Source organism: Barbus barbus (genome assembly GCF_936440315.1).
Source record: "Barbus barbus genome assembly, chromosome: 34".
In the NCBI taxonomy this organism is placed as follows: Eukaryota; Metazoa; Chordata; class Actinopteri; order Cypriniformes; family Cyprinidae; genus Barbus; species Barbus barbus.
In genome coordinates, this window is record NC_136762.1 from 20,864,149 (window position 1) to 20,878,310 (window position 14,162).

Below are 14,162 nucleotides of genomic sequence, written 5' to 3' on the forward strand. Positions count from 1 at the left end.
GCAGATGTTTCTCTCCTCCTCTGTCCGGACACCCGAACCGGTGACCCTCCCCTCCGCTCAGTCCACGTTCCAGGACCCCTCGCGCTCCCACACACACACACACAAACACACACACTCACACAGGGGGGTGACAAGGGGGTCAGACGGGGCCAAGAACAATCCCAGCTGCCGGCACAAAAGAGCAGGCGAACACACAGCGGTCTGCTGCCGCAAGAGTGTGTGTGTGTGTGTGTGTTTGTGGGCGCACAGCGGCGATGACCGCGCTCTCCCTCTCTCTCCTCCCTCACTTTCCAACCGGGATCGTCTCAGATATGACTGGAGTTAGAGGATGCGAGTCTGTTTCCTTCTCTGGCGTGCTCCCTGCTTTGGCTGTCTCTCTTTCCTCGTTGAGCTTCTTTTCTTTTCATTTCCTCTTGGGAAAGCTGTACGCACCGGTCGTCTCTTCACCCGCTCCCTCTCTCTCTCTCTCCTCAATCGCTAGTAAATATAAAAGAAATGCTTGTGCGGCCCCTACCTCTCTCTCTCTCTCTCTCGTTTCTTTCTCGTTTATACTCCCTCCTCCCCACTGCCCTCACTTTTCTTTCTCACTGTCAAAGCTGCCTTTCAAATGCTGATTAGCACACAGAGTAAAAGAGAGCGAGGGAGAGTGTTATGGCTAGCGTTCGGCTAAGATTCCGTCACATTTGACTTGAACAACACTTCTCTCAGACAAACACATACTTGAGTCTCCGTCCTCTACCGATATCATCTTGCCCCAACGGGCTCACGCTAACAAACACTGAGCGAATAAACCCGCTCGGACTGTTTCGTGCACCCGCGCCCCTCTTCCACCCCTCCCTGATTCGTTCTTCTTACCCTCAAACACTACTCAGAATATTGATACATCACCCCCTCCTCCTCCTTTCTTTCCTCCATTTCTCTCTCTCTCCATCACTCACTTTCTCAGCTGAATACTGATAGGCTGTCTAGTCCGTGGTCTGGGTTTCAAATTCTCATTGTCTCTCTCTTTTTACTCTGTGCGCTCGCACAAAAGCTCTCCGTAACATAAAGGCAAAAACGGCAGAAGTTAATGCACTGGGAACAACATAAATTCACCGTTTCAGATTATGTCAAGCCAAAAATTGCCGTAAGCGCTCCGGTAGGAGGAGAAAAGAATGCCTGCGGCTGTAAAACGCCGAAAGTGACGTGGAGGTGATGGGATATTGAGAAAATAAAGAAGTTTGTGGAAAATTAGTAAGGGAACTCTACTTTTGCTGTTGTCAGGGAGCGAGACAGAAAGAGATAGCGAGTGAAAAAGAGAAATAAAAAGACAGGGGGATGGTCCAGACCATAGAAGACCCCCTCAGAAGTTTAAACAGTTGTCAAACACGCATCCGATAGCACAAACACACACACATTTTGCCAGCTGAATGAGGACGTACCACCAGTGATTCTCAACACTAAGCCTCAAGTCTGTTCTGTTGTGGGTATAAAATAGAGAAGAGTGGGGCACACTTTTTGACTTTCTCAGTTTGCATAAATCTACTTGAGGTTCAAGAGTATTTATTTTTTCTGCATTAATTTGACATTAATTACAAATATGTTGTCTTGTTTCATTAATAGACTGTATACTTTTTTCTTTATTTACCCCAAAAGATTGGAAGTGACATGTGACATCATGCCCCATCGGTGGGGAATGCTGTAAGATGACCATAAAATGTTATCTGATCTAAATATAGAAGACAAACTAAAATATTCTGTCATAAAATACAATTGTTAAATTTTTCCATGTACTAGCATTGTTAATAATTTAAATACTGATTTTGGAGTTTGACATTGAACGCACTGCAAGACATAACTATATGGCAGTTTAAACAATGTGGGCAAATAGATGAAGAAACACATTCAGAGATTGACAAAAACACAGAAATGAACACAACACACCCCTCTCTCCACACACAGCTCTCAGACAAATAAACAAGCCAGCACGAATACTTGAAATAATTTCTGAATATTCATGGTTTCTCAATAAAATTAATAAGAGTTATGTATGTGAATTAAATCTAACAACGGGTCACATTTTAATTGCATTTTAATGCAAGTTACAACGTGTCCCACCTGCACAACTAAGATTTAAACCTGGCTTTTTAACAGATTGAAGATTAAAATAATAGCAAATTTGTCTCATTTTAAATAAGCAATAAAAACTTTTTTTTGCAGTTTTAAAATAGTTAAAAAATACATACACATAAAGACAAAACTCAGTGTCCACAGACACAATAACATGAACATGATGTGACACAGATAAAAGTGCAGCTGCAACAGCAGTGTAGAGTAAGTCATTGATTCCACGGCCCAGTGTCCTTGATGCAAAGATTCAGACAGTGTTTTAACGCAGAGTGTTATTGTCCGTATGATTTTACACACACACACACACACGCAGAGAGAGCAGTGTCCTCTCCTGATGTCCTCACCTGGACCATTTCAGTCCTGGCACAGGCCCAGTATTCACTCACTGTATTAACATCAGCTTCTGCCATTGAACAACTCTGCTTCCACCATCACTGAACCACAATAAATGGGGGGGAAACAACACAACAAAACATTTCTAATCTTCAAAAGTGTGCCAAAGAGTTAAAAGAATGATTCAGTCAAAAATGAATATGTTACCATAACAAAGCTGCATGATTTTTGTTTCTTCTTTAAATTCTATCTCAAACAATAGAGTAGCTTTGGGGGCATGACTCTGACAGAGAGTCCCAGGACGTGGTAGGACGTGGTTAATTAACTGCACTCAAGATGATTTTTGGCAGATGTATTAAGTAAGTAGGGCTGCAGCATGATTAATCGAAATAACACAAGTACTGCAATATACTGAGATTAAATCGCAGCCTGCTTTTCTAAATTTGGTCCCCAAATCATGCAGCCCTAGAAGATCACACTTCTGTCCTATTACAGGACCAACAGGTATAGTTAATCCTGCTGCGGTCCATTGGTCTTGACCATGAGATTTAAGCTCTGAATTCCCCTCTGAACCCAGCATTTGATATATGATAAAAATAATTAATTAGCGCTGAAGATAATGTGAGTGGTGCATGACCATGTAAAACATGCCACCACAACGCTAATACAATGCTGTTCTGGGTATAGTTGTAACATTTCAGTGTTATTCTTCATTAGTATTGTGTGTATACTATTATAGTATTTATTAATTTTAACTTAATTTTCAGAAATTTTATGTGCCTTTGCCATTTTTTGTGTGCAACCTCTCTCTTAAAAATAAAGGTGCTTAAAAGATTCTTCACAGCGATGCCATAGAAGAACCATTTTTGGTTCCACAAAGAACCATTCAGTCAAAAGTTCTTTAAAGAACCATCTCTTTCTTACCTTTTTATAATCTGAAGAACCTTCTTTTGCCACAAAGAACCTTTTGTGAAACAGAAAGGTTCTTTAGGTATTAAAGGTTCTTTATAGAGCCATTTAGACAGAAAAGGTTCTTCTATGTCATTGTCATCATGAAGCACCTTTATTTTTAAGAGTGCAGTTGGGGGAAATGTGTATCAGCTTAATGGATCTGTGCCTTAGATTTTAAAGTGAAAGCAGCCTAATACACCTGCTACTGTCTGTCATTAATGTTAATCAAATAACTAGAGACAAAAGACAGTGTACATTTAATTCATACAGTGAAGACTATGCTGTTTAAATAGACCATAACATACATGAAATATATAAAGCACTGTTTATTTTTTATGTTTATTTGTATTTCTTTGTCATTTTTTCAGCTTGTCTCATGTTGTTTGTAATTTGCATCTTTAATCAAGTTTTTAATAACAAAATTAAAATAAAACAACTACTGGGATTTTCTCCCACAACCATCTCTATAGGGTTTACAGCGAATGGAATAGAGAAAATATCCACTGAGCAGCAGTTCTATGGGTGAAAATGCCTTGATGTCAGAGGTCAGAGGAGAACGGCCAGACTGGTTTGAGATGATAGACAGGCAACAGTAACTCAAATAACCACTCGTTACAACCCAGGTATGCAGAAGCGCATCTCTGAATGGACAGCACATAAAACCTTGAAGCAGATGGGCTACAGCAGCAGAAGACCACACCGGGTGCTGCTCCTGTCAGCTGAGAACAGGAAACTAAGACTACAATTCACACAGGTTCACCGAAACTGGACAACTGAAGATTGGAAAAAGGTTACCAGGTCTGAAGAGTCTCTATTTCTGTTGAGACATTTGTATGGTAGGGTCAGAATTTGGCATAAACAACATGAAAGCACAGAAGGCATCCAACCTGCCTTGTACAAATCATCTCAAACTGTTTTTTAAACATGACAATGAGTTCACTACACTCAAATGGGATAAATACACTCAAACTACACTCAAATGGGATCTGCAGCAACTGTGTGATGCTGTGATGGCAGCATAGACCCTATTAGGCTACATTGTGCATTTATTTATTCATAAAGATGAACATGTGTGCGTCACTTATTACGTACCACACAAAACATATATTTTGGTCTATGCTGTTTTCAGTTAATGAACAGAATATTGTAGTGTGCCTCCTATACAATAAATCACAAGCTTTGTGCTTTGATACTTTTGATATGAAACAAAACCTCAGATTTCACATTGTCTATTATATTAGGAAATTCAAACAATAAATACCGTTTTGGTGCTCTTTAATGTGGCGTGACAAATCGCTGTGAATTACGGGTCACTTTACTACTAGCTACAGCACCAAATAAACATGAATGAACATCAGGTATGCTGAAAGATACAGAACAACTTATCAAAATCCTTTTCATGTAAAAGATCATTCACTGTTTCAACCATTTGTAAACAATATAACTTAATGTTACCTTACCTCAGAAAAGCCATTCAGTGATCAAAAACTCGAGAGTTAGCTAGAAAATAAATTACTAAATATATGCACCATATCACATACTTATTATATTTTCAGACTGATGCCGAGTGTTAATTTTGCTCTAGTGGCTGATGATCCCATGCTCTACTCTACTTGGCACCCACTGGACAGGGGTGGGAATTACAGTTACAATTTAAACTGTGAAAATGACGGGAGACCTTCAGATTTTTCAGTCACTGCTAATGACAGAAACTTTTCGGTTAAAGCGACCTCTGGCTAGAATACAGAAAAAAATCTTCATAGCCAGTTCAATTAACACTGCATATAGTGGTATAAATGTAGACTTTAGTAGGTGTTTTAATTGAAAATATAAAAAGCTTTGTGAGATTTAAGATGTTAATTACTGATGAAAAGTGTCACAGTCTGTGAAAAGAGTCCATAACATTTAACCAGTGTGACTCTGAACTTCTTTCTAAATCATTTGTATACTATTATATTCTTTTCGACTCTACCTGTCCATCTGCTTGACTGTCTGTCTGTCTCTCATTCTCTATTCAGCAGTGAGCCACAGCTGTCGTATACAACATCTCTCAAACTTTAGCAGCCCTGACAGCACAAAAAGTAATTACCTCTTTAATTTACCTTGTCCACTAATAGAACATGTCTCAGTCTGTGTGTGTGTGTGTGTGTTAGTAACCGTGTCAGCAAAAATGGCACTGTGTATATGTGTGTGCGAAAACACTCTTTGTGGGTGGATTATGGGAATGTATTAGTGTGTGTGTTTGTATCTGCATTTAAATATGTGTTCATGTGGACTGAAATGTGTTTGTCTGTATGTAGGCTCCCCTCGGTCCAATTACTCACTCGACACCCTTCCACCCCTCCTCACCCTCTAACTCTCTTCAGCTTTCACTCATCCCCAAATCCCTCTCTCCCATGTGGGACGCCCTGCCGTACCTCTCCCTGACCAGCCAGACCTCCTCTACCCTTCCCTCCTCCCAATCCCCGTCCCAGGTGAGCTGACGACATCAGGAGGGCTTAATGATACTGGAATATTAATTAGCTGTTGCTCATGATAATATGAGCAATTCAATTAGATGGAAAATTCATGGATGCCTGATCCCATCTAAAACACTGAAAGCTTCAATATTGTAGACCTGATAGAGCAACTGTATTTTGGACCATTAAAAAAAACATTTTGCTCATGTAAGAGAAACCAAATCTTCAATGATTAGCAATAACATTAGACAAAACTTGATTTTATAAATAGCTATTTTGTTTGATGTCAGTCGAAAAAGAATTGTTTAAACGGGGCCTATTATGCTTTTTCAGCTTTAGTGTGTAATGTTGCTGTTTGAGCATAAAAAAGATCCAATTGAAAGAGAGATGTTTTCTTTAACAGAAAACACTTTTCAAGAACTGCCTCTTTTCTGTTTTTTCTAGTCATGTAACACTGATTTAAAAGCCAAAAGCATCTTGCCAGTGGAGATTTGTTTATTTTCTAAAAGTCCATATGAACAAAGTGCATGCAGTTGAAGAAACATCTAATTACTTTTTGATGAATCAAACTTATATATATAAATAATATATATATATATATAAATATATATATACATATACTGTATATGTATAATGTGCCCTGATGAATAATGGACAAGAAAACCTGGAATGAGTATGAAAAAGTAAATACGGCCCATTTGGATTTCATGTGGACTTTAAAGTTGACATCACCTTTTCTGACTGGCCTCTCCTGTTGATCAAATTCTTGTTTTCTTTTTATCTGCTCTGCCAGAATCGGAGTCCTCTACGTCTCCTGTCCTCCTCCTCCTCCCTCTTCTATCTCTCTCTTCCTAGCGCTCGCTCTCTCCCCCTGCTCACCTACTCGATATTCCAGCCTTGTTTCCCTGCAGTCTCCAGCACAACTTTCTGACCCACTTCCCATTTCCTCCCTGGCCCTATGATCAAAGCCTGCAGGACGGCATTGCCTTGGGCAGCGGAGAGTGGGAGAGAGGGATGAGGGGATTGAGGAGAAGAGCTAGAGGAAGAGATGGATAGACAGGGAATACGGCACAAGGGTGGAAATGGAAAGTTCACAGAAAGAGGGAAGGGACTCTGTACTCGGGTGATCTCTCTGTCCAAGGACAAAAAGATGGCAAGATGAGGTCAGCTAGTCCAGCAAGTCAAGGTCATCCAAACATGTCCCCTGAAAAATGTCCACCACAGTAGGTCTTCATTTTCAGTCTAACTTCTACCCTACGAAACATGGAGGCATTTACTTATTTAACTGTCATTATTTATTCACTCAATATTATGTCAAAAGGAGAAATTGTGAATAATGTAATTGTTATATGTTTTTATGCCATTACATTTCACATAAAAAGACACAAAGACACCATAAAGTATCATAAAACAATTGTTTTCTTTATTCTTCAAAAGCACAAAGTTTAGTTGTTATTATGAGTGTATACAAATAAAAGTAGACCCCTTACAGATTCGAATGGTGTATTGCTCTTATCTGAACGATCAAAAATGACAGAGTAATTCAAGCTCATTTCTGCCTTATCAGGAAAATCTGCCCCAAAACGCATATACGCGTTTGTCGACCCCAGAGGGTTAATGTGTGTTCAAGTCTTGCAGTTTGGGAACAGAGTGAAATTTCAGTTTCAGTGAAAATCTTGACACCTGCCTTAGCTTTCTTTCAAACATTCATTAAACTACATGAAAATAGCATCTCATTCATAATTCATCATTTTGAGTTAAATCTTTTCAGTAAATAAGAAATGATTAATTAATGAATTGGGGTCTGATCTATTTCTCACTTTCACTGACTCAAGACTCAAAAAAAGAGAAAAAAAAAACCATGGCTATAGTTTATTATTGAGCGTTTGCATATTTGGTTTTTATTTTAATAATCATTTTTAAAATGTATTTATTCAGATTTCTTAGAAACAACATGTTAATGCTGCTGAACAATGGTTTAAATATAGATAGCTATGGGACGATGGGATAAGCAATGATGAAAAATCTATAAACCTGGTTATTACATATTAAAAACCACATCCTGTTTATTAAAATTACATAAATCTCATTCTTGTTTCATTTACATAGGATCAACAAATTAGCTTCACATGAAGTTAATTAGTTTTTGTTAAAACTGTGTGATCTAAATGGATGAAAATGTTACATGCAGTTCAAATAAATACTGTTTTTATTTATTTATTGTCTTCCACACACAAAGCTATTGTATGACATCCAAAGACTTCTTGGAATATGGAGCATGAACCACTGTTATGATTTTTTGGAGGCTTTGCAGCTCCAGTCTGCATTAATTCTAACTGCACAGAAAAAGATGACCAAATTTGCACATTTTCACAGAAGTGAAAGTAAACCTATAGTTGTATTAATTATGACCAATATACTTTAGTAGGTCTTTAGATTTATTGTTTGAATGAGTCCCTGATCTTCTTCTAACGGCTAATGGATAAAGAGTTTTAAGAAGAACAAAGATGTGGACAGAGAGAGGGAGAGAGGGGGGTAGACACTGGCCCATTTGTACCCAGACCAGAGCATCTTGTACTTTAACATTCTTCCTGCATTCTGACAAAGAGCACTAATTATAAATAAATTAGGGACACGACACGGTGAGCCACAGAGGGACATGGAGAGGCGCGGGAGAATGAATGAGAGAGAGGGAGAGAGATTGAGGGAAAAGGTGGAGGTGAAAGGAAAACAGAAAACAGAAAAGAAAACAGATAAGAGGAGAGAGGGATGAGCAAGGAGACACAAGCCAAGAGAAAGGAAGAGAGAGACATGGATAAACAAGGCTGGAATTACTAATAAATGGCGTTTGTGTGGATTGTAAAGGAGAATTTGGAAGATTCTACAAAATATTTTTTTTATTAAATAAGCAGGGGAAATGGAAATGGCATTTCTTTTGAAATGCCATATCCAAAGAAAATGTAACTAAATTTAAAACACATTTGTTTGGGGAGATGAGAAATAGCAAAACGATGACCTCACAGTTCAGAATTCATGGCGATTTTATAAACGTAAAAGCTCTGTTCAAAATTGAGCTGCCTCACTATACTCCTGAAGCAGTTGCCTTCAAGGGCAGCGTCCCATTTCAGATGAAATCTCTTAAAGTTGAAGATGACATGGAAGTCACAACAGATATTTTCTTCTGTATTACACACAAGTGAAACAGATTATATTAAAAAAGTGAAGTGGAGACTTTGTTGTATTCATCAGTTGTTGATTGGAAGAAGGCAGATCTAAACATGAGACAGTTGATCGTAAATGGAGTAAATGATTGGAGAAGTCTGGCATAAGTAAGTTTTTTTGTTTGTTTTATTCAATTATTTTTTTGATTACATACTGCATGATGAGATCAAAAAAAAGGAAACATTTTCAGGGATGAATCATTTACAATAAAATAAATAACATGCATTTAGAAAATTTTATTTTCATTTGATACTGACTTTACTCGACTGACCTGAAATACTCTTGTTGGGGAGTAAATAACTACATTATTTAAAAAAAAGCGTGGATGCTTTCAAAACAGACCAGTTTTTCCCAATAGAAATCACCATTAATTGAGGCAAAAAAATAGTGATCTGATTCTAAAAATAAAGTATATAATCTGATAAGTGTACAGTTCAAAAGATATCATGCATATCATTATCATTACTAATACAATGATAAAGTGTAAGTAGCACACAAATACTGGTTAAAAGGTTTCTTTTTTACATGTTACATATTAAACAATTTTAGCTACTAAATGACCAATTAAAGCAATATCACATGAGCAAGAGTGTTATACGGCCATAACACACTCGTTACTTGCACTAATAACAGTTCAACAAACTCTCTGCACTGGAGGATCCCAAAGATCCTCGTGTGTGCCACAGATTTTGTTCATTCAAAAACAAAATATTAGAACAAGCACCAACAGCTTGGGCTGCCTTTGGAGTAACAAGTAGCAATTGTGTGATTCAGTGACTCACTCACCGACTCACTTTCTTGGTTCATGATTGAATCAGTGGTTTGGAATAAACTGGTTGAGTAAATTATTCAATAACTCATTTATAAAGTCAGTTACTTGTTTTGTTCCTGAATGAATCAGCATTTTTAAACAAATCATTTACGTGAATGGCCATTTACTCACTTTCTTGGTTCATGATTGATTCAGTGTTTTGGGATAAACTGGTTAAATAAATATTCAATGACTCATTCATAAAGTCAGTCAACTGTATTATTTCCAAAATTAATGATTTTTTTTTAAATGAATTGGTTTGCCTGAATAGCTCAAATATCTAATTCCTATAGTCACTTGTCCCCACCTACTGGTGTATCATTGCATAAAGACTCACTGAAAAATCCCCCCATTAATGCAAAGTCTGTCTGGAGCAAACACCAACAAGAGAAGTGATGCAAGCAATAAAAAGTGCCACTGCTCAACAAGATTGAATCTGATATATCTGTCAGTTTGCTCCACCAATTTAAATTAACTAGCATTAGAATATATTCAACATTTGTGTCCTTTTTTCCCCCATTGTGGGACTCCATGATGTGAAGCTGCGTGAAGTGGATGCTTCAAAATGCTGTCTAGGAAGGCAGCTGACAATGTCCTCATAAAAAAATAATAATAATTATTTCACATCTGAACATTTAAAGACTCAGCAATATATGTATGTTTACATGCTCATGCACTACAAATCATCCTGCACTGTTCCCCAGCCAGCTGCTTGACTCAAAATGTTTCTCTTTGCACATGTACAGTATTTATGTGAAGCATTCGTATAGTTTGTATTTTACATCTTTATATCTATTTATAGTGTTTTTTTACTTCATTGTTGTATGTCTGTATTTATGTACCACCGTGGTCCTGCGAGGCACGACATTTCGTAACACTGTATGTCCCCACATGTAGCGGAATGACAATAAAGCTCAACTTGACTTGACTTGACTAAATGGTAATCTAGTGTTTTTTAGCCAAGGCCACTGTAAACATAAAATATTTACTTACTGTCATTCAAGCTTATCAGCTCTTACTGTCAGACGATGGAAAGGAAAGAACAAGTTATCTAAATAGATCACACTTCAACCCTTTTGGCCCTGCAGTCATTTATGTCCATACAGCATGACCAAAGAGCCAGAGACGTCGGACCCAAAAGGCCTGGATCAGTTTTTATACAGTACATACTGAAGATGATTGACAATATCTCATTAATTTCTTCTATGCGATCATGAGGGGTGCGATATATAATAAGCTGTGACTCGAGTGGGAAGGGAGGGGTTGATGCGCAACGTTAGATATGAATGGCAGTAACACAGACAACAAAGGTCACAAAGGTTACCCACGTCTGCCCTTTACTGACCTTCTCTGGGCAACAAGGCTATAACCATGGCAACTGACTCACAAACATATGTGATGTCATCTATTGTGGATGAAGCGGGTTGCTGGGGGGAAGGGGTGGTCACACACTCACACAAACACACACATACACACACACACTCATACTGTATGTGCCAGTGACCGAGCCATCAGCGCCTATGCCATGTCCAATGATCGCATCAACTTCCCAGACAGCCATAAAAAAAAGGAAGTTGAATCAAAAGAATTAGCATTCCGGTAACGCAAGGACTGTCTGTGTGCCCCCTGGCAGCAGTGAGAGGGGCTTTCTGTCTTTCTCTCTCTTTTCTCTTCCTTTTTCTCCCTTTCCTGCTCTCTGTCTCAGCCTGTGTCATTCCAGCAGAGCAGCTTTTGGTGAATGAGGTGGCGTTTTTGAGGATGATGGCGGTGAATAGGAAAATTACTAGTAAGCCTAAGACTACTGTCAGTCACGGGCGAGTATACCAAACATGCGGCGGGAGTCAGTGTTCATCTATAATGAGGTCCAAAAGTCTGAGACCACTTGAAGATCCTTCTGTTTTGCATTTTTCTAACTGAACACATTTATCTTTTTTGCAAATTACAAACTATATTATCAGGGTCAATGACAAATACAAGCCTCCAAAAAAAAGGATTAAATAAATAAATAATAAAAAAATATATATGTTAGCTTCTTGCGGTTTCCACAAAACTATGAGGATGCACAACTGTTTTCAGCATTGATAATAATAAGAAATGTTTCTTGAGCAGCAAATCAGCATATTAGAATGATTTCTGAAGGATCATGTAACAATGAAGGCTGGAGTAATGATGATGAAAATTCTGCTTTGGACCACAGGAATAATTGACATTTTAAAATATATAAAAACAGAAAACAGTTATTTTTAAATTATAATAATATTCACAACATTACAGTTTTACGGTGTTTTTGATCAAAATGCAACCTTGATAAACATAAGAGACTTCTTTCAAAAACATTATTAAATCATATCAAACCCAAATTTTCAACGGTTAGTATGTGATAACATTTCCATTTTTGTTAAAATATATATGCTTTCTTGTAATAAAACTACATGATGCAATTTTCATTAAATTATGAAATTATATTAATTTCATTTTCTTCATTATGACATCAGGACAGCTGCATCACACTGGCTTTTGTGACTTTATGAACCCCCAAAATATCAATGAATCCAAAAAATATGAATACATAAAATCCCGCTCTTCTTATTTTCAAGTCATTGTATGGCATTGCCGATGTATTTTAGACTTAACCTTTCTAGTGCATTTAAGATGCTTTTTGTAATTTATAGCTTGACAGTTTCAGTAACCATTATCTCATTTACTACTTCATTGGGGAAAAAAAACAAACATCTATCCCTTTAAAGGTGGAAGATGATCAACATATGGTGAGAAGTCACCAGTGATTTCAAAAGCACCTCTAGAAATACACACAAAAGCATGCATGCAAAGAAACACGCACATGGATCTCTGGTCAGGCGCTCACATGTGTTCGCAAAGTCATCTACAATCAGTGATTTGCTGTGAATTAATGACTCTATCCTACCCACACTCCATCCTACACTCACAGAAAGGACCTTTCTAATTGGACATTGATTGTCAAGGCCCTCCAATCTTGTTTGAATATCTAGAGCATGTTAACTGAAGAATGGGATTGGGTGCATCTTCATGCTTAAGGGGAGGAGAGTGACATAGACAAATGAATGTACTCTCACAGACACAATTACAAGAACTCACCCATGAGCAAACTTACACACCACAGAATAAACATGAGCTCACGGCACCTTCATCAAGACTTCATCCTTCACACAGAAAACTCGAGGGAAGAACACACACATTATTTTGGGGATTGTAAATCATCAAGCCTTCAGTTACTTCAAACTATCTAAAACGACAACAGAGTGTTGTTGGAGGAATTTACAACAAAATTTTCAACATTTTCTGAAGCGTTAAGCACTTTTTTGCATGTTTTCAGGTTTTCAGGAATCATCACAAGTTACATTTATTTATAATTTTCTTTTTTTTTTTACCTTTTACTTTGCAACATATATTTACAATTATTTTGAAAATATTTTGAGATTACACATGTATACTCACATGTACAAGGAAATTCATGCACAATATTTTTACTTCACATTTTTACTTTTACTTGTAATGTCGCATTAACCCTCTTTTTATTTTTAATTCTTCATTCAACTAATTTGGATACTGAACTCTCAAGCTTTGTGTGAATGAACTGCTTGAAATTCTGTCAAATTGATTTTGAACTGTTTTAGATTTAAGTATCACTGGTAGTTACTGAACAGCTGGAAGTGATATGGGATGCCCTGTAACTTCAGACATTACACAAAAAAGTCATGAAACTCTAGATGGTGCAAGCCAATAGCTCTAACTCAATCTGATATAATCACATTATTATTCACATGGCACAGCCAATTGGTTTCTTTTCGCATCAGCAGCCAATGAACTTGCTACTCAACATTCAAATACTTAGCTAGTGCTTGCTGTAGCAGTTGCAGCACGCTTCAGAAACCCACCTCCTTCCCCAGCTCCACCTGTTTTGGTGGGTGATTTCATGTATGTAATACACAGGAATTATTTCATATATATGTACAGCAGCAGTATTTCTTACATGCTCACAGCAGCATGTTGTGGATGTATTGGCAGTAGCAAGTCTCGGTACTTGCTCTGCCGCTGCAGCAGCAGATTTATTCCACCAATAACACATTAACATCGTCATGCATATTACCATGCTGAACTCATGCTGAACAGAATTGGTGTTATTGCCTAATAATTTTCCTATAAAATATAATTTATTGTAAATTTAAACTTTTAGACTATGCCATGTTTAAATTTTTTTTAGATCCATATGAAACCAACATGAACATTTCTAAGAA